Genomic DNA, 21297 nt, shown 5'->3' with positions numbered 1-21297 from the left:
AACATTAATCAACAACTTAAGATTCGCTGATGATACTGCTATAATGGCTGAGAGCGAAGAAAATATTCAAATCGTATTAGAGAGAATCAACCGAAAATGTGAAAAAGTAGGACTCGCTATAAATATTGAAAAAACTAAACTCATGGTTATAAGTGGAAACCAAAATATTAATATTAACTCTATTCTCACACTGAATGGAAAACTAATGGAGTTAGTGCAAAAATACTCAAACGATCAAATGGATACAGACGAAGAAGTCGAGATTAGAATTGAAATGGCTCGAAACGCATTTATCAAGTACTCCTCAATGTTGTCAAACCTCCACGTCAGCATAGCATAGGCCAGTACTGCTGTACGACGTGGAAATTTGGACCTCGAGAGCTCAAACGATCAAAAAATTGAGTTCAGGCTCTATAGATGCATCTTGCAGATACCCTGATCTGACAGAATCACCAGCGACGAAGTACTAAGACGCCTCCTACAGAATATAATGCAGGGCACCGTAACATGAGGGAATGGACAAATCTCAGCGTTTGAGAATTGTTTCATGTTGCGAGGGACAGAGACGCCAACCTTAAACGAGAAGATTATGAATATTTGTAACAGCGATCTGAAATTATAATTGAAATATAATATTCACAACTTGTTTATAATTTTCCACTGATGAATAATTGATATAATTTTTTTTCTATATTCCCAAATACCATTAAATCGATGCAATCTAATTCAATCAATGTTTTTCAAAATATTCTCGCTTCTTCTTCAGTCCTGTGGGAATAAGAAAAAATCATCGAGTGCTAAACAAGGACTGTACTACGGATGACTTATCAATTTGATGTTTCGACTGTTCGAAAGAGTTTTTGTTTGAACTGATGTGTGAGAGCTCGCATTGTCGGGGTGAAGAATGATTCGTCTTCTGCGATTGATTTCGCTGATCTAATTTTTTCGATTACCAGCATACAAATACTGTTGTACCATTCAGAATTGATCGTTCTACGTTGTTCTAATGGAACGGTCGCAGTATATCCAGTTAATCTGAGAAAACAGGCGACCAATTGCTTGAATTTGGCTCATAATGAACGACGCATACAGTCGATTATTATTTAGTGTGTTATAGGACTTTTGAAGCATTTATTTGCACCACCGCAACGACCTTTTTTGAGCGATTGTCAAATTATGCGGTATCCACCGCGAACAATTCTTTTCGAGAGCCAAATGTTCTTACAATATTGAATGTTAGCGAGTGGAACTAATGACCGAGTATGCCTCAATGTCATAGTATCTCACATGACGATTTTGCAATATCAGTTTACGCACAGCATCAATGTTTTTTGGCTCAACCACCGGTTTTGAACTCGTATGATAATATGTTCTGAGTACGTTTACTATTGAATATATCAGACTTTTTGATGGCAATGTCAGAATTCACACCATCACATCAGTGTTGCCATATTTCAAAACTTGAGTAGCAAGCCTCGTAAACACCGATTCAAATTTTTCTATTTTAAATATAAAACTGGAAAATAATCAAGTATTTTACACAAACCCTCAAGTTCTCAAATTATGAAGTTGAAAGTTTATTGATATAAAATGATATTTAAATAATTGATAACCAAGATACTGAATTTCAGAGGTCGGTAGAAGCGACAAAATATGAATAGCCTACAGACGGTAATCTGTAAATCCTCCACATTTAAGTCCACTAATAAAGTTTTCCACTTTAACTTGTTGATTATAGTAATGAAACTCTATAAAAGTTGAAATGTTGGCCGTCACCAACAATACAAAATATCTAGCTACAAATTGTCTCGTACTATATTTCTGTCGGCAGTTCCATTCTTTGTTAATAAATGAGAAAACAGACGCATGCAGATAGTTTCCAAGCGCATTTCGCACAATCTATTATTCATTTCTTTTGAAAGCGATGTAAAAATGAGGTTTTTAATTGAAAGTTCATTGTTCTCCATTTAATTGAGCTGCTGAGGAATGAAACATGAACATAAACGTAGGTACGCCAGAAAAAGTGTTTCAACTAAAAATAAACTACACAAAACATATTTAAGAGAAATAATTTCTAAAAGTAATTATGTTTGTTTTTCTATTTTACATCTACAACATAGACAGTACAATACACAAACGGATGTCGTAGTGGTACGATACGAAAATCTGTTTTAATGTTGGCAATAATGACTGTTGGACGACCACCTATAAGGTGGTATGAAAGCTGGTCCTCAGCATCCCAACTACTCCTGGCAAACCCTTGATGAAAATACAGGACCTAGTCCTAACGTAAGAAGAAGAAGTGTCAAACAATAACAGTGAGAAAATTTTTTTTGAGATCTTGTCAATAATCACCTAATTCTTCCAAGTTATTTCGTCAGAAATGGGTACTTTGTAGATAGTAGAGGCGACTTAGAGTTAGCGACATAACCTCAAAATTTTATCTGCAATTGTGTATTTCTCTTGCGTGTATGATCAATTATTGTAAATTTGGAACGAGTATTTTAATTTAATCTTATTTTACTGAATGAAAGAGATATATGGTGTCCAATTAAATGAATAATTCAACGAAAACAACATGAAAAAATGAATCTCCGTCTAATAATGTGAATCATACAGTTAGTGAATCCTTTGATGGTAGATAACATTTGCTGTGTGGTTTAACAGTTATGTTTGGTCGATTTTTAGTTGACAGGAAATCTTTTGTTCAACGTTTCGGTCACCAGTAACTTGAATTCTGTACGATGACGATTTTTTGGTAATATGTAAACATTCATACATTCATACATCGTGTATTTTTAAGAAAAATTTTGAATTATTTTATAATTGACGAATCAATTAATAAGAATTTAGAGCTTTCGATTGTTCATCTAGTTTTTTTATCAGTGTTATCACCCAATATGGTCCTTGCATACTTTTTTTATACCTTGACTACGTTTAGTATATCGTTCTTAATCACACACCATTTTTTAATTTTTTTAAACAGTATATTAGTTCATAAATTTAAATACTTCAATGACGCGCCAAAACGCTTTTTTTATCACATGAGTGAGTGTAACGTTGTGTGACGTAGAAAGTAAGTAAACAGACTTAAGTGAGGTTAGAAGTGAATACAGTTTAAACAGAGTTGTTGGGATTCTTTTGAAAAAACACTCGCACGTCTGTGAGTATTCAATTTTGTAGAATACAAGATGACGTATCGTTGGTGCATTGTACCAGAATGTACAGTCACTAGTATAAAACACCAAATAAAGTTTTCGTGCAAGTTCCTCGAGAGGAAAAGCGACGAAAACAATGGCTTCAAGTTATAAGAAGGGATTTTTGGGAGCCTCAAACTTGGCAGCCCAGTATATGGTTGTGAAGACCATTTCAATGTAAGTTTTATCTATTGGTATTAAAAAAATGTTAACTTATTGTTATTTTTCAATGTAGCTTGAAACAGATTTGGAAAATGCAAACACAATGCAAAAAAATTATAAAAAAACTTCTGTTTCAACCAAATTTGATTGCCAGAAAGACCGAAGAAGGGCATTTCGTGAAAAACCTCCTACGTTGGCATTAAAACGACAACAAACCTTCAAAGCTATCATCTTTATAACTACATTTTAAGTTCAAGTAAAAATGTGATAATGACATTACTATAAGAAAGTCTAATTAGTAGTACTTACTTACGTATCTGCTTTTACTCCACGTATTTCAGACGAAGTGAATAATTGATTATTAGCAAAGGACATAGTAACAATGAATGCATCTACCTTGGGTAGATTGTCCGATCTTGCTTCGATAAATCCTGTTTCGGCCATTATTTCAATTAGAATAGTCTTTGAAACCCTTACAAAAACACAAATCGCCCTAAACAACCAATTACCTCTACTCACAACAACTGAATGGCGTTTGAAAGGCGACACGCGTTTACCACATTTCAGTATTTACTTACTTTCTACGTCACAACCGCAATAACCAATAGAAACATGTTTTCTGTCACGTGTTACATTTCGTATTATAATGAATTTATATTTTAAGTTATAATATGATACAATTTAACCTAAATTAATAAATAAGAAGCAGAGATATATAAATTTTTATGTATGTTGAATGCCCAAATTACCGACCATTGAAAGTACCTTATTATAGTTATTAGTATAATGTTCAAACAACTTTTTAATTCAAAATAGAAAATAGGAGCAAAATAGAGAAACAATTTGTTTTACTTAATTGTGTTTTATACGACAATTTAGCCGTATTCGTTGTGAGCGTGCACGTCTTATACAGAGCCGTCTCTCAAAACCAGAGGACCCTATGCCTATAGAGTGGGGCCCTTTTCTAAAAAGACGGGTTCTCAGTTCACAAAATTACATAATCTTCTGAAAGAAACAAATAAGTTCGTGCAGCTTCATTAAGTTCTTTATAAAGTTTCAACAATTTATTCACTGCTTCTTTATCAAAAGAATTGAGCCTCATACTCTAGACAAAATTTGTTTCAATGATGTTATAATTGATAACGCCTAATCCAGAATATATTTTAAAAAGAAATTCATTTCATAAATTATTTTTTTTCCCCATTATTTGGTCTTCTAGTGGCTTCCCAAGAGCCTGGAGCCCCAGGCCTGGGCTTCAATAAAGACGGCACCGGTCTTATAAAATTTGTACAATAAATAACTATTTCATCATTTAGTTTTCTATTTTAAAGATACAAAGAGCAATAATACTATGAATAAAAATTTATTATGAAATATCTTGAGTATCTTATCATACAGTATATAAATATTATTTTTATGAGCAGAGTGGCGCAGTGGAAGCGTGCTGGGCCCATAACCCAGAGGTCCGTGGATCGAAACCACGCTCTGCTAAGTTTTTTGAACATAATTTTTAATTGATTATTGTATGGATAATGAATACAGTATGGAAAATGAAAAAAAAGTGAATATATTTTGACGAAAATGTTCAATTGTCTTTATTTTATAAAAAACAACGATCAAACTTTGGCAGAATTTGAAGTGTAATTATAAACATCATTCTGTTCGTTATACGGAACTTGGTAACAAACGTAGGAAAATCACCATAAAAAAATTATCGAAAAAATAAAGGAAATAATCATATGCGACCAGTTAGAAAATCACTACTTAGTTCTCTGATATAGAACAGTGAGAAGACTGTATCTAATTATTTATGTAAAAAAGGAAAAAACAATATAAATATCCAACTTGGAATGGAAGAAAAGAGAAAAGATACAGAGATACATGAAGCAAGTGAATTTGAAGTATGAAGAATTGAAAGACGAGATAAATTCAATGTTATAGAGAAATGTACGAAGAAAACCAAGATATAAATGAAAATTATAAATGGGTGAACTTCTAGTTCGTATAACAATAATAATGAGTAGATATGTTTTAAAAGATGATATTAATAATAATAAGACGAATATTACACATCAGTCAATTATACTAATTTGTTTAAAGTCGATAAAAGGAAATACATCACAATCATTATGGGTAAAATGGGTAAAGTAGAATGTCATATGTACGAGGATATATTGAAAAATTCTTAGCCTACTGTAGAACCAAACAAAATTTCAATATATTATTCTTGCTTTGCAAACCAGACATCCACAGCTTTTATTACCTCCTCGTTGGAAGAAAATTTACGACCTTTTAAACTTTTTTCAATTTAGGAAAGAGATTATAGTCGGATGGAGCCAAATCTGGTGTTTCAAACCCTAAATCACAAATTTTTTACATGGCAACATGAGATTTGTGTGCAGGGGCGTTGTCCTGCAAAAACAAAACATCTTTGGATAGTTTTCCGCGTCTTTTCTCTTTAATTTTTTCCCGTAGAATGGTCAGTAATGTCGAATAGTAATCTCTCCAGTTATTGTTCTACCCTTACCCAAAAAACCAATCATGATTACTCCATGGTAATTTCAAAAAACTGAAGCAAGAACTTTTCCAGCATATTTTTGGACACGAAATTTCTTAGGTCTTGCAGAACCAGAGTGTCGCCATTCCATCGATTGTTGCTTTGTTTCTGGATCGTAGAAATGTACTTAAGTCTCATCCATAGTAACAATTTGGTTTAAGAAGCTTACATCGTTTTCAAATTGAGCACAGATCGAACGCGATGCTTCTACCCTTGCAAGGCTCTTGGTCAACATTCAAAAATTTGGGGATCCATTATGCAGCAATTTCTTTCACGTCCAAATTGACGTGAACTATATGATGAACGTGTTCGTATGAAATATTCAGTGCTTCAGATATCCGTTTTAGCCCAATTCGACGGTCTGATGAAATCATGTAATGAACTGCATCGAAATTTTCAGGGAGTGACACAAAAACTGGCCTTCCCGATCGGTCATCATCTTCAATGGAAAATTTACTTCTTTTGAAGCCTACAATCCATTTTTCACGGTCGCATACGAAGGACATTGATCCCCAAGGGTCTTAATCATATCTTCGTAAATCTGCTTACCTTTTAACCCTTTTAAATACAGGTACTTGATGATGGCTCGATACTCCAATTTTTCGATTTTATTTTTATTGAAATTACCATAAAATCTAAATTATAAATATGAAATATTAAATAATGAAGTAATACATAAACTCTTGGCCATAAATAACGCACCACCCTTTATTTCAATATCAAAACCTAAAATGTCAATCTTTTGGGTTCCTTTTTTTTCTATCACAAAAAGTTGAAGTATCTTAAATGTTAGTGATAAAATGTAGCAAAATTTCTTATCAGCAAATAACCGTTTTTGTGGTTTTTTGAAATTTTGAGCATATTTCAATGTTTCTTTCTTTCTATTGTTGTACCAACTTGGGAACAGCAGTAATTTAAGTCAATCAAGGTGTGTTAAAGTCGAGATTAGTTAAACAAAAAATGAATAGAATTAGATTGTTAAGTGAACGCGAAGCTGAAAGAATAGCCGAGTTATTTGGACAGGGACAAAGTTATCGTGAAGTGGCAAATCTGTTTGGCGTACAGCACACAACCATTGGCAGATTGATGCCAATGCCAATCTATGAGGCCTGGATAAGGACGTCCTTCAGTTTTGACTCTTCGAGATGACTGTGTTTTGCAATTAAATTCATTAAGAAATCGGTCAATCACAAGTGTCGAGCTCAACAGAGTTTTACGAGAAGTCCGAAATGTAAATATCTCCGATAGATCGATAAGATGACACCTTCAGAATACTGGTCTACACAGCAGAAGAGTTCTCCAGGCACCTTTGCTAACGAAGCAACATCGTGTTGCTAGACTAAGATTTGCAAGGCAGCATTTAGATTATAATTTAGAAAATTGGTGTTTTATTTACTGATGAGACAAAAATCAGTCTAAGAGCTCCAGATGGACGTAATCAAATTCGAAGACGGCGAGGAGAAAGATTTGCGCAGTCTTGTATCATTCCCAGAGATCAGTTCCAAGGAAGGTCTATCATGTTTTGGGGAGGAATTTATTTTGATGCCGGCACAGAATTAGTTTCTCTTCTTAGACCTACCCTTGATGCAGCAAGATACATAACTGATATTCTTGAAATTCACGTCGTTTCGTTTGGGCCATTTATTGGTGATGATTTTCATTCAATGCATGATAATGCTAGATTACACGTTCCGGCAGTTGTTCTGAATTACCTAAACGGAGTAGGAATTCATACCCTTGACTAGCCACCAAGAAGTCCAGATATGAATCCTATCGAGCATTTCTGGGATATTGTAAAACGTCGCATTCGTCGTCGAAATCCATCTCCTCAAAATTTAAATGAGCTTGAGCAAGCGGCATTAGAGGAATGGGAGAACATACCTCAAGAAGTGGTACAGCACCTAATTGAAAACATGCCCAGGAGAATGTCAGCAACAATTATATCCAGATGCGGAAATACAAGCTACTAGCGTTTTAAAAAAAGTTTTATTTTCAAGAAAATTTGGTTTTATTGCAATGTTTTTATTTTTATTTTTTTTTTCTTATTAAATATAACTCAAAATTACTACACATTTCTTATTATTGCGTCAAAATGATTGAAAAGAAGTTGAACAATATTAATATTAATTTAAATTTATTAAACAAAAAAATATGTTCAGAAATCGGTGAGGTGCGTTATTTTTGACCACGAGCGTAGTTATAATAAATATAAAACGAGATTAACATTTGATTTTCCAAATTTTAAATCATGTCATCAGGTAGAAATATCAGAGTTTTTAGTTTTTCTATTTTTAAGAAAGAGAGAAAGATTTTTAATAGATGGCGGTAGCTACGCCGTTTGTATTAATGCTTCACTCAACACCACTTAATCCTCCTATTTTCCAACAAACATCAGCAACATGTCGATATTAGTGAGGGGAGATTTTAATGTTTTTTTTTTCAAAATTTAAAACTGATATATTAATCATAACTCATCATTCCTATATCTTCAAACTCAAAGCATATCTTGTTAGGTAAGGATAGTTTATAAGTAAAAATTTTGTGATGGTTTACAGTGACAGTATTTTTAGAAAAGATAACGATAAATTCTGGAGAAAATAGGGTACGTTTAAATAATTACATTCTAATATCTTAACGAACAGCAGTTCGTTGAATATTAATTCCACAAATAGAAATTTTGCTAATACGCCGACTGATTTTCGCGTTGAGATTGTAATATATTGGCGGGTCATTTTGAAGTACTATTCCACCAACGATCGATTCAATAATACTTTCCGAGAAGCACGTTTAGAAATTTTAATAACCTCAAACAAACATAATCTCGTTTTTTCACAATTTCTCAATCTTTATACTCTTTTTATGAATGGCAACGGTGTTCCTATGTGACGTGCATCAATCTTCTTAGCGTCTTAGCGTCATTGAAAGTATATATAATTTTAAAGGTGATTTAATCTACCACCAGATGGGTATATAATTTATTGCTCTCATCTTAGTTACGAAAAACATGTGGAATACAAAAAATCATCGCCAGATAACAAAACTTGGCTCAAAAGTTATGAGTGGACAGTCAGTCCGAAAGCACGTTTAGAAATTTTAATAATCTGAAACAAATTATCGTTTTTCCACAATTTCGTAATCTTTATACTATGTTTAGAAATGGCAACGTTGTTCCTATGTGACTTCATATTATTTATGACGTGCATCAATTTTTTTAGCGTAAAAACTGAATTAATCAAACTAAATATGTAGGGTGTCGATTTCCTATTTGTCGAACTACATTTTCAACATCTCCATTAAACTAGAATTTTTCCCACGCTTTGAATCTGACTAAATAGTCCCTTGTAGCAAAAGATCAGGACTAAATGCTGGATCTAGTAGAAGTTCAATACCACCAGATTCTTGGATCTTTTTCGTATGGTATTATTCGACAACTTTTATAGATCTCACCTAATGATTTTAAACGGCGATGTATGGTGTCTTTAGAAGGTTCAAAGACGCCTGATTATGAGATAATGCTGGTACCTTGTAACCCAATATCCCATGCAGAAGGACGACTTTAGCTAGAACCATTTTCAAGTTTCAAATCTCTACTAACTACTATAACCATTAAACCAACGCTGTGCGTTCGCTGAATAACTAATTAAATATAGTTAACAATTATATTCTTCGAAGAATTAGAGACTAATCTTAAAAAGCTACGACAGAGGCATAGGAATTTGCACAAATGAAAACCGACATTACTTATGTATACCTCTGTAGACTTTTTGTGAGCACCAAACGAAAACACAAAGGCTGTTTCTCAGGTTTTGAATTTGTGTGGAAGCTGTGCCAACGTCAGTATCCTGTGCCATCCAACGAGCATCATTTTCACCTCTTCAGTAGTCTACTGCTCTTTTCTTAGCTATGGGAAACATATTGACCGCAGACAATAATCGCCAGATAACACAACTTGGCTCAGAACTTATGAGTGGACAGTGTGAAAATGAGTCGGGGTGTTGGAAGATATGCCTACGAATATCCAAGACGAAGAATAAGATCTTCTCGAATCATTGAAGATTTGATATCTTACTTAGAAGTGCTAAAGTAACACCAAAGAAGAACAAACAGAATCGAACTCTTGGCTGTTCGAGTAGGCAGTAAACTTCTTTGAAAGGAATTTCCAAAATTTTGTTGAATGTTATGAAAAAAACATGTGAACATCAGTAACTATGTGGGCGAATGAATAAGTACAATCCTAAAATAAAGTTTTTTAATAAAAAATAGTCTTTGTATTCGTTTACAAAAAGGAACATCAAAGATATAGATTGCTTGTATTGCAGCTGCCAATCTGAGAATCGATTTATGTTTGTCAAATAGTCAAAAGTCTTAATTAGACCGAATTAAATAAGTACAAAAGGCTAATGCACTACGAATAGTATGTACCGAGGCAGCTTCAAGGGTCATCACCATCCATCTGTTGGGATTCGAAAGAAGGCGTGCTGGGATGCTTGACAAGTTGACATGGGTCCAATTGAGAATTATAGAAAATGTTAACGCGGGGTTATATACACCCTCCGGGAGGAAACCTGGGGCGTATATGACACATGTCTTCTGAGAACATTCTTACACAATATTATACTGGACACGGACAATACTTCAGTATCTATTTATACTATATGGGGATCCGAAATACTTTTAATTGTATCTTTGGCTCGAAATACGCTACAAAATAAGAGTACCTGCAAGATTGGATCAAATCATTCCATGGATCATTGATAATTGGACGGAAAAATTAAAGTTTATGAGAGAAATATTGACAAAAATGGGATATAACGTGAAAGTTTAGCCGAAGTATCACGAAGGAGTCGCAATACAGAGAAATGATGCTAACGCGGAACCGTGGTATTAGTAACTGAAGATTTAAAGGGTCAAACTTTCTACTACTTGGCAATCACTGGTTGCTCGTTGTCTTTTTGAATATTTTCCTCTCCTTTTAAGCAAAACAATACAAAATACTAAACAAATATTCATGTAAATACTACAATTGAAGCTCTGCAATTAATAACTATCTGTCAAGGACAGAAGACTTCCTATTATAGTGGAGCTTCTTAATAGATATGGCAGAAACGCACCCGAGATCAGCAAACAGGCAGTTTTTCAACGAAATACACATTGTTGAATACAAATTTATTAATCAATAAATTTGACTTATCTTTGTATGGCATCTGATAGGAAATTTTTAACATGTTCTCAATTCTTTTACTGTCCGCTGGCGCAATGGTCTCCATCGACCTATTTAGGCAAAATCATTCAGAATGGGAGCATATACTTCAATGTCGTAGAGTCGTTCATGGAAATTGAAATTGAAAATTGTATGGAAACACTGGGAAAAGTTTGATTTATTCTTGCACTTATTGTAGTCGCTCTATTATCAATTCCTTTGTCCTCTGTCACAGCTATTTTTCATTACGGAGGAAAAAGAGGTAGAGCGCTCAAAGCAATTTTGGAAAATAGATTGAGGTTATATTTATATGAAAGGGAGAGATATCGATTGTTAATTGTATATTGTCACTGCTGTGATTTTTTAAATTCGCTGGATACACATAGAAGGGGTGGAATTTACAAATCTCTAAACAAAAATGGACGCTTCGATCCTTTATTGGACTCTGTTGGAAAACTTCACGTCTACAGGTAAATAGTGTGTGCTAATTCCTTTATATTTCATTTCGATTATTTCACTTTTTATATCTAAATTGAGGCTCAGGTATGTTATAGTCAATTATTTTTTCTTACCACCACTCAACTAATAAAAGTTCGTCCTTTCTATGGAGGATGGAGTGAAGGGTGGCGCCGTATCAGGGTAAATTTAGAAGTGTCAAATATTACTGATGAGAAACATACGAAATAAAATCATTTTTTCTTATAATAATTCTTATAGGTTATATTTGTTAACTTGGCATATTTTAATTCATCTTGATTTGTTACTTTCATACCACACCAGCGTTATTATGGAAGGTTATTGAACTGTTTTTTTATTGTATACAGCTGTATACTTTTGAAGCTTAAGAGATAATACGTCTTATATATCCTCCGTATTTATTTCCTTGTCTTCTAGTAAAGTCTACAATATTCAGTATCAAAAATAGTGAAAATGCACTTGGTGCTCAGAAAAAATGAGCCAGCGATCAAAATTAGTTATAGAAGAATAATCTCATAAACTCTCGACTTTGCGGACTTAACTTTCACAATACTTCACTTATAGTTTAACCAGCGAATTACCAATTTTTGAATCTATAGAGATCTCGTTATGGAAGAAAACTTTTTTCAACAATATTCACAAGTTTGGCGTTAAAACGTGGCTACAGTGACTTTAGAATTCCAAATCACCCTGGTTACGGCATCATTGGTCGAAAACACCGTTTTTGCTTTCTTGGGAGCACGTTTCTTGAACGAATTCCATTGTTTCGACCGTATTTTTGTTTCAAGGGCCATGGTGGTTATGTAAGCTTCAACTACTACGAAAAAATTCAAGATTCGTATGCGATTTAGTTCTTGATCATATGTAACCCTCCATATTGCTTATTTCTCTGATTGAAATAGTCTCTTCATTAGCTACAAATACAATAGCATGGATTTTATAAACCATTTTTGCAGTTGATACAGTGAATTAGGGTTCCGAAGGTACATTACCATCTGTGTTCATTAGAACACCGTTAAAAACTGAGAATCATTCACAAATCCTTCTATCCTTCTTGTGATTACATTTACTAACTTTTTTTTAATTATATTTTCACGTAAAATATTCTTTTTACTCCTTATTTATTTAATAATGAAAACAGTTTTCTCCATATGATCATTATAAGAAATCTATCTGTCAGATTTATGTGGAATATTGATAGATAATACCAGGAACATGCTGAAAACTAACAATATAATCACCTTAAAAAATCTGTATGTATCTCATGAATTGTTACCGAAGCAAATAATTTTGAGATTGAGGAGGATCTAATATGTTTAAAATAAAAAGAAAAATTGTGCCATGATCTGACATGATCGATTGCTAGTTGCCTGTATGACTTATATGTTTTCAGAAATGAAGAAGTTTTTAAAACCTTATCAAATTTCCGGTGTTTGCTGCATAGTTTTATAATACGCTTATATTAGCTTCACCTGTTTGTGAGTTTTTTTGTTTGTGAGTGGCGAGTGGCTTATTCATTAAAAATTTCGTACGACAGAGGATTCGAACCTCCGATCTCCATGTTGGAAATCAAGCATATACAAGTTTCGAGGCATATGCAGCAAATTCATTATACGAGGGTAGCATTCAAAAAATTAAAAAGCAACGTTTCGAAGCACATCAAACTAAAAAGTTGGATTTCATTTTTCAAATAAGCTTAAAACAATAATAAATGTGAAACACTAGTATTATTATGAGAAAAGCGTCGGGTGGAATATGGCAGGAAGCGCCCGTCGCTTTTTAACACGCTTATTATAGCTTCACCCGTATGTGGACTTGTTTGTTTGTTTGTAACTCTCTTCTAGACCAACAGCAAATGATTACTTTAATAAACATTTCTTTCCACAGAAGATTCGAACCTCTGATCTCTTTGTTGGGGATCGACAATCTTCCCACCTATACCGTTATGGCTCGATACAAGTTTCGACAAGATTTAAGTTTATAAGCAGCGAAGCCATTATTTGAGAGAGTTATTAATTAAATATTGTTTAAAAAAAAACAAACAACACGCTTGCATAGCATATGACACTAAAAAGTGGAAAATAGATCTAGTTATGGGGATCTTTGTTCTATATTTCTCGTACATTGAGCTTGTGTCCAAATCCAAAAGATTTCACCCTTATAACTACCACCACTTTATAAAAATAATAAAATTTCCGGTTATAGTTTATTTCAGAAAGGTATAGAGTAAGAAAACCTCATTAGGTGTGCAAAAGGTACACAGAGTGACCCAACGAATATTTAAGTCACTTTCATAGTTTGGAATTGATTTCATTGTAACATTCTTTATTTTTATCAAATGCAGGTAGTTGGTACCACCCGGGTTTGGGTCAGTATATGGGTTTAGCCTATTGTTATCAAACATTTAAAATAGTGCGCCAAAGGCGTGCCGATAGGATACTCGTAAAAAGGAAAGAATTTTATTTTAACAGAATAAAAATTAGGCATTATGTACATAGTATTACTTACACTTATTTTTTATTGAAGATTATACAAAAAATTCATTATACAGAAATTAAATTATAAAAAAACATAACTTGCGTTATCCATAACTACTACTGAATCAGCCGGAAGACATTTTATCATTTCACCAAAATAGTCTTGAAAAGCATCCGAATCCATGTCCTCGTGGTACTACTGAAAGGTTAGCAAGCCTTCTTTTAAAAATCCCTCTTCGCTTCCAATGTGGTCGATTGATTATTAGTCTTTTCCCTTTACCTGAAGGCACCTTAATAACCGTTGACAGGCCTTCCATGAAAGATTGGCCAGCACTGGTTATATATTTGTCTCGCTACATTTTTGGTACTGTATAACCTTCATTAATCCACGTCTCATCAAGATAAAAGATTTTCTTCTGCTCTGTTCTGTACTGCTTTATACTTCTTATGTATTTTCGTCGCCAGCAAACAATTTCATCGCTTTCCAGTAAAAGTGCTTTATGGTTATGCTTTTTCCAGGCAAAATCCATATTTCTCAAAGTGGTCCATAAAAGTTTTTTAGCTATCAACGGAATACTACCATCCTGTCCAAGCTTCATTAAAATCTTATCTAGGGTGGGTATTTCTTTTTTAAAATAAAAAGAGTGAACTTTTCTTCGAATTACACTTTTGGTGTCTTCATCAAGGACTTTTGCTGGTCTGCCTGGACTTTTCTTGGAAGGTTCCACTTGGCCTGCTGTCTTTCTCCCCCGCAATAATTTAAAAACGGTGGACTTTCCAATTCCAGTCATTCGGGATCATCGGTCGACAGTTTCTTGTACAGTAAATTTGGGGTGATCATATTTTATGCAATTATGTACATTTAAAATAAATAAGTTTTTCAATCACTGATAGTGGAGAATTATTGGAACATCTTTTAGTTGGTGTAAATGTTGCCATTTTATCAGTAATTTTATAATACTGTAAACACTATTTACGGCTTAACAGCCAATACTGATGTAATGTTACCTAAGTAATCCCTACACAATATTTCAAGACCTACACTTATGGCCGACACCGAAATTGAGCCGAACTGGACGGAATTTCCCATTTTATTGCTCTATACCTTTCTGAAATAGACTATAGAAATAACAGCTATGTCTAGAATGCGATCATTTTCAGATAACCCTATTTTTAAAGTAGGCTTCATTAAAAGTATATACACCTCGTAAGTTTTTATGAATCATCACATAAAAATCTCCGCACTACAGATATAATCCATTCCTTTGTCCTATCTTTTTAGTCATAAATTTCGATACGTCTTAATATTGTCACATTCATTAACACACCCATCCATTTCCCATTCCATTTGTACCAATAGACTGTCTTTTTTATATTATGTCAAAGCTCAAAAATTTTTTTGCTAACCGTCTGTTTTTATGTCGGAATTTCGAGCTAGGTTATATTGTCATATTTACTAGCAATACATATATGTTTATGAATGTTTTCTTATTATCTATTTTCATGTCAACGTGGTTGTTAAAGAAATCTGCGAATTTATTTAGACGTTTCTTAGAGGACTAAAAGTGTTTCCTCGGCTGAAAGGGTTAACATGTTGAGAGTGAAAAACTTTTTCTTTATTTTCCTTCGCAGACGATATTTTATTTGAATTGAAAAGGGACATCAACACGTTTCATAAAATATAATAGAAGAAAAAGTAAACGTATCACGTTGCTAGTTCGTTGAGAATCTTTCAAATTGAATTATTTTGATAAATCCAACACTAAAACCTTTTGCAGATATATTAAAAATATTTCTAAGACAGTTACATGAACTTCTAGTTGGTGTAACATTGTTTTTGTTTATGTTTTTGTCTATATTATCATGGACAAGCCTTCCATTTAAGATACTACCATAGATGAAAATACAAATATATAAAATCAGGTGAATGTGATAATCATTTTTATTATTGACTATCTTACCTTTCGTAAAAAATTTTATTTTTCTTCAAAAATTATTCTCTTCTCGTCAGTCTATAAACAGAATTGATATCTTGAAAAAATTACATTGAAAATTGATTTAATTATATCCGAGTAAAGTGGCATATCCTGACAAGAATTATCATAACAGTCCCAATGAGATTATTTTAGATAATTGTAGCTTAAACACTAATACAATAGCTTTAGTTTTGAATAAAAATGCTTCAAAGCAATAAGCAGTAAATATTGACAAAAATCATCATTTAGAAAAGGAGTTTCCATGAAAAATATCAATAATTTTGACGTCTATTGTCATTTGATGTTGATCGATGTCTTTATGATGTCCATTGACGTCGATTGATGTTGTCACATATCATTAGGCTTGTTACGTTTCTTTTTCAAACAATTTGAGTATTCCTTGGTTCACGTATGGTGTCTTAGTGGTCACTTCTGATTTATTAATTTTAAACTTCGAGTTTTTGTAGAAAATTTGACATACTACTCAATTCGAGAAATTCAATAAAATCCCGGAATGTATTCGAAATCGTCCTCTACCTTTCTACACACCAGTTAAAATCAAAGTAAATTGTAGTTAATAATTTGTGGTGACATGATTTTTTATATTCGCTGGAAACTTTTTCAAATATTTTCTTTGTTATTATGGTGCTCAAAAAAATTCCAGTATTTATTATTAACTTCCTTTTGTTTTAAGAAAATTTTGTATAAAATTTTAAATGTAAATTTGTATTTTCTATTTCTTTGGGTAACAGAACGAATGGAATACAATAGATTTTTGTTTGTTTATATTTTAAAAAAATATAAACTCAGTTTTGTTTATATGTTAGAGCATAAGCTCCTTTTTATTCAAAGTTGTTCTTTCTACTCATTCTTCCTTCACTAATTTCCATATGTGCTCCCGTTTCTTTTCTCTTTTTTTGTAGCTTTGTGATGCACCTGTCGGATCCTTAGGTGTTGCTGAAGCTCCCAAACTGGCAGCTGTAGAATTGCAGGAAAAAAATATTCACTATTCACTATTCATTTGTCCAATGAGATCACACGTTACAGACTTCCATAAAATTTTATAGAATGTTATCTGTACAAAATAGACAGTACAGACAAATGTAGGTGCGATCCAAAAGTCGGAGTATGCAAGTAAGTAAATTGTATTTTCGAACGAAAAGTAATGAAAAGTCTGTACAGACATTCTATCCAAATAAATGAGTGAAATTTTTTACTCCGACTTCATAGTCTGTACAGATATCTGTACGAACAAAAAGCTGTATCGTGTGGACCCACCAAAAAGGTATAAGTACAAAGTAACGAGCTTCTTCACTATTGAAACCGATCGTTTAGAATTTCCATAAAGTATGAGCAAAAAAGTGTAAAAAAATTATTTTTTTGCTCAATAACTTTTTATTGTTTGATTTTTCAATAAAATTACCCCAAATTAATCTTTTAAATCGTTCTTCGAGGATTAATTTTATATGTAGATTTTTTGAATTCCACTCATTCTTGTGGATCATAGAGCGCTCCAAAAGTGCCGGGGCGCGTCTATGCTCACCAAATTGGGCCAAAAACAAAATATTTGTTATCAATTCAATTTTTTCTATTTTTTCTCTTTTCCCCGCGCGTTTTTTACGTGGTAGTTCCAGTAGACCTAATCCACAGATAAGTTGTAGGTGAGAGAGATTTGAATAATGTTTGAATTTACCTGCCATTTTGTACTACCCAGTCTATTTTAGTTCTTATTGATAGTACAGGTTGTATTTCAGGGTCAGTATTTACATCTGTGTCAAAAGTAAAAGTTTGGGGATTGACGGGAGTTAAAACTGGAATCATAGTTAGAATTTCATCTTCTAATTCGTTTTCTACTATTAACTTTGATATTTCCATGATGTTGCTGCAAGTTTCACCAGAACAATGTAGATATACTGCAGAGCATTTGAGGTCAGCTTTTCTGCAGCCACACATGCTTCCATAATTTCCTTTACATCTACAGAAAATTAATTTCACAAGCTCCGGGGGTGCTAGAGGCTTGGAAGCTTGTATTGGCATCCACATGTTTGTTTTGTTCTTACAGTTCCAATCTTCAGGACTTTGATGTCTCCCAAGACACGACTGGACCTGGTGATATACTCGAAAATAAGTGAATTTTTCGTCACAGTTTTGGCAAATCGTTTACATCGCAAGTTGTACAGTGAATCGCGATATAATGCTATGAAAAAACGTTCACCAACAAGAACCAACAAAGACGGATTAACTTTTTCAGACAAAAAGAGCGCGGCACCACCAGCTAACCCTTAATTTGGCAGCGTAATTTGCAAGATTCATAACTTTCCCGGATTTTTTGTTCAAATGTAGCGCCTTCATTTTAGTTCCATTATCTGCCGCATCGTCTCTTTAGGCCTTGTACAGTAACCTCCATCAGTTTCCAATACATACTTGGAGTGAAAGTTTGTTTATTTTGCAAATTGGAAATTTGGAGATGTATTACTTCAGGCAGCGAGCAAATTTTTAGATGTATACGTTCAAGAATGTTTTGATGCAGAGTATGCATCACAAGCTCTAGAAGTGTCAAAGGATGAGACAATGATGGACCGGTCGATTGCTGTTTTCATTACTTCTGCCTCCAACCTTAAACCAGCTTATTTGGTAATGTATCCTACAAGATACATATTGCATATCTCATCCAAAAATGGAACCGAATTTTTCAAACTTCAAAATTAGGTTATTCAGATCTTAAAGAACAATTAAAAAAAAATTAATCAATAAATTAGATCGTTTCCAAATTAATGGCTGATGTTATATTGCAACCTGAGAAAGCATGGAGAAACAACAAATTCTGAGCTATAAGATTTCCAAACATGAAACTTGAAGGGCTATATAACTCATCTGATACAATACCTTTAGAAATAAAATGTTGGATCGTTTTCTACCTACTGCCGTAAGCAACACGAGAATGTTAATGTCCTCTGAAGCACCACGAGAATGTTAATGTCCACAGAATCATAAGATAATAAACGTAGAAGAGATGATGAGTGAATCTGCATCTAATACAGCTTGGTCAACACGAATACCCGTCTCTGAAGAAGCAGTTTTTAAGATCTATTTGTTTTTTTCCATTCCCAAGAAACTTTTCTTCTTATATTGTTGGTACAATTGTTTTATCAAACTTAATTTCTGTATATTGATGTTATTTGGTGCGACGCAGACGTTCCCGAGATTTTGTACCAGCGATATCAGGATTTTCGGAGTAACCATCATGTATTATCGTTTATAATGTTCTGACACATAGTATATTTCTCAAGAATGTTGTTTACTAACGAATTTCGATCACAAACCACTTTATGCAATAGAAAACCACCATCAATAACAAAATGACTTGTGTTTAAGTTTTCAGAGGTTTGGTCTAGCGATGTAAAAGCATTAAACAAAGACGACTTGGTATCTCTCCTCATACCATCTTCAGCGAATAATCTTCTTCTTCCTACTCCATTTTAGGCAGATTGCCTGGTCATGCCTATTGCCTCAATTGATGGTAAGATTATCACACCATCTTTTTCGTGGCTTACTCATACTTCTTCTCCCTAATGGTGAGTTGTCTCGTGTTATCCTCACTATTCTTTCCTCGCTCATTCTAATTATGTGTTCGTCCCATTCGTTAATATTTTTTACTCCGCATTTTTGCCTTATATCGTCGCTACGTTCCCGGTCTAGAAGCGTTTTTCCAGTAATTTTTTCTCTTGTTTCCAGGAGCCTTTTTGTATTTGCTGTACCAGGCCGAGTTTCTGCTGTGTACGTCATTATCGGTCTGCATGGTTGCTGGGTGGAATGAGTAGGAGGAGGGTTTCCAGGTTGGGTTAGCACCCTGCCTGAGGTCAAAAAAACTCATATACTCATAGAACCGACAGCCTGCCATGGCACCGAACTGAACAAAAAGATCCTCAGCGAATAATGCTTTCAGAAATGTTTAATAAGTCTACACGTAGCAAAATATGTAGCACAACTGAAAGAAAATGTTTAGGAAGAAGAAACAGCTAATCCTCCAAGGGCTGGGTACAAAAATTGTCACATTTTCAACCTTAAATTGCTTAATACTTTTTTTCAACCAAAAAAACAGATGCCTGTTTATAATGATAATCAGTTAAGAAAAAATTCACGTACTTAAAGACCCGTCTCTAGGATCGATAGAAAACTGAAAAATATATGAAAGCTGATACACACAATGAATTTGTTTTTATGTCTGACTCTCATAGATGGCACTAGTTACACGATTCGTACCAAGTAGTATTGAACATAACTTTGTCAATATTAGATTTATTAATCAAAATTTCAAATGAGCTCGATACTGTGTGATGTTTTCGGAATATTTTGATTTGATAATTATGAAGTGTTTTTTTGAAACATCCTGTACATCATTTTAGTTTTATAAGATTAATCAGAGAATTTATGTCATACGTTAATAAATACTCGAATCCAAATATCCATAATTACCCAATTCGAAGTAACCTCAAATCACAACCCAGTCGATTAAACTCCGAAATCTAGAGCGGAAAACTTAAATTACCTCGGCTTCGGAATCCTCCTTAGAAATAGAACAGAACATAGAAAGTTGAGAAGCTCCTTTAATACGCACACCTTTTTAATTAGTTGGAAATTGGAAAAGGCTGGAACAAATAATCGTGCGAGTAAATCACGGTAACAAGACAATGATGAGCCACTTTGGCGTGACCATTAATCCTCGAAAGTTCGTGATGGTGGCGCTGCTGATGCTGTGTTGCTTTCCGTTGCTGCTCTTCGCGAATTTAACGATCAGCCTATCAGTTATCTATAGCCGACCGAGACAGATTTTTCTAAGGGTCTCATTGATTAAGGGTGGATTTTTTTCTTATTTTCTTTTAGATTCGTTCGAAGAACTACAGGTTATAAATTAAGTAAATAGATTATATTGAATTTAGTAATCAAGATATTTGTACAAGGATGATTCATAAAATTTTTAAGTAAATAAATAGAAAGGATGTTTATGTTTAAAATAGATTCTCTATCACATAAATCTGATACCTAAGTTGGGATAAAAAGTAAGTTTTTTGCAATTATTCTTTTTAGAAAACTAAATATTTATTTATCTATGAAAGTTTATCTTTTTTAAACTAGACATAAACTTTATACATGATGAATGATGAAAAAAAAGATTAAATTTTTGGAAAGTTATTCCTTTTTCGACAGGTATACATACATTTACATATTTAGTAGCGAAAAAATTATATTT

The 21297-nt window shown here is 33.4% G+C and overlaps 1 non-coding gene across 1 annotated transcript; it reads left to right on the top strand.

Moving 5' to 3' along the window:
* The first annotated feature begins 4778 nt into the window (after positions 1-4778).
* Positions 4779-4850, top strand: Trnam-cau (transfer RNA methionine (anticodon CAU)). Its single transcript has one exon. It is a non-coding gene; the product is annotated as a tRNA-Met (tRNA).
* Positions 4851-21297: the final 16447 nt, after the last annotated feature.

Source organism: Diorhabda carinulata, chromosome 9 (assembly GCF_026250575.1).
Source record: "Diorhabda carinulata isolate Delta chromosome 9, icDioCari1.1, whole genome shotgun sequence".
In the NCBI taxonomy this organism is placed as follows: domain Eukaryota; kingdom Metazoa; phylum Arthropoda; class Insecta; order Coleoptera; family Chrysomelidae; genus Diorhabda; species Diorhabda carinulata.
Note: the sequence above shows the minus strand (reverse complement) of the source record. Positions and strands in the feature narration are given on the sequence as shown.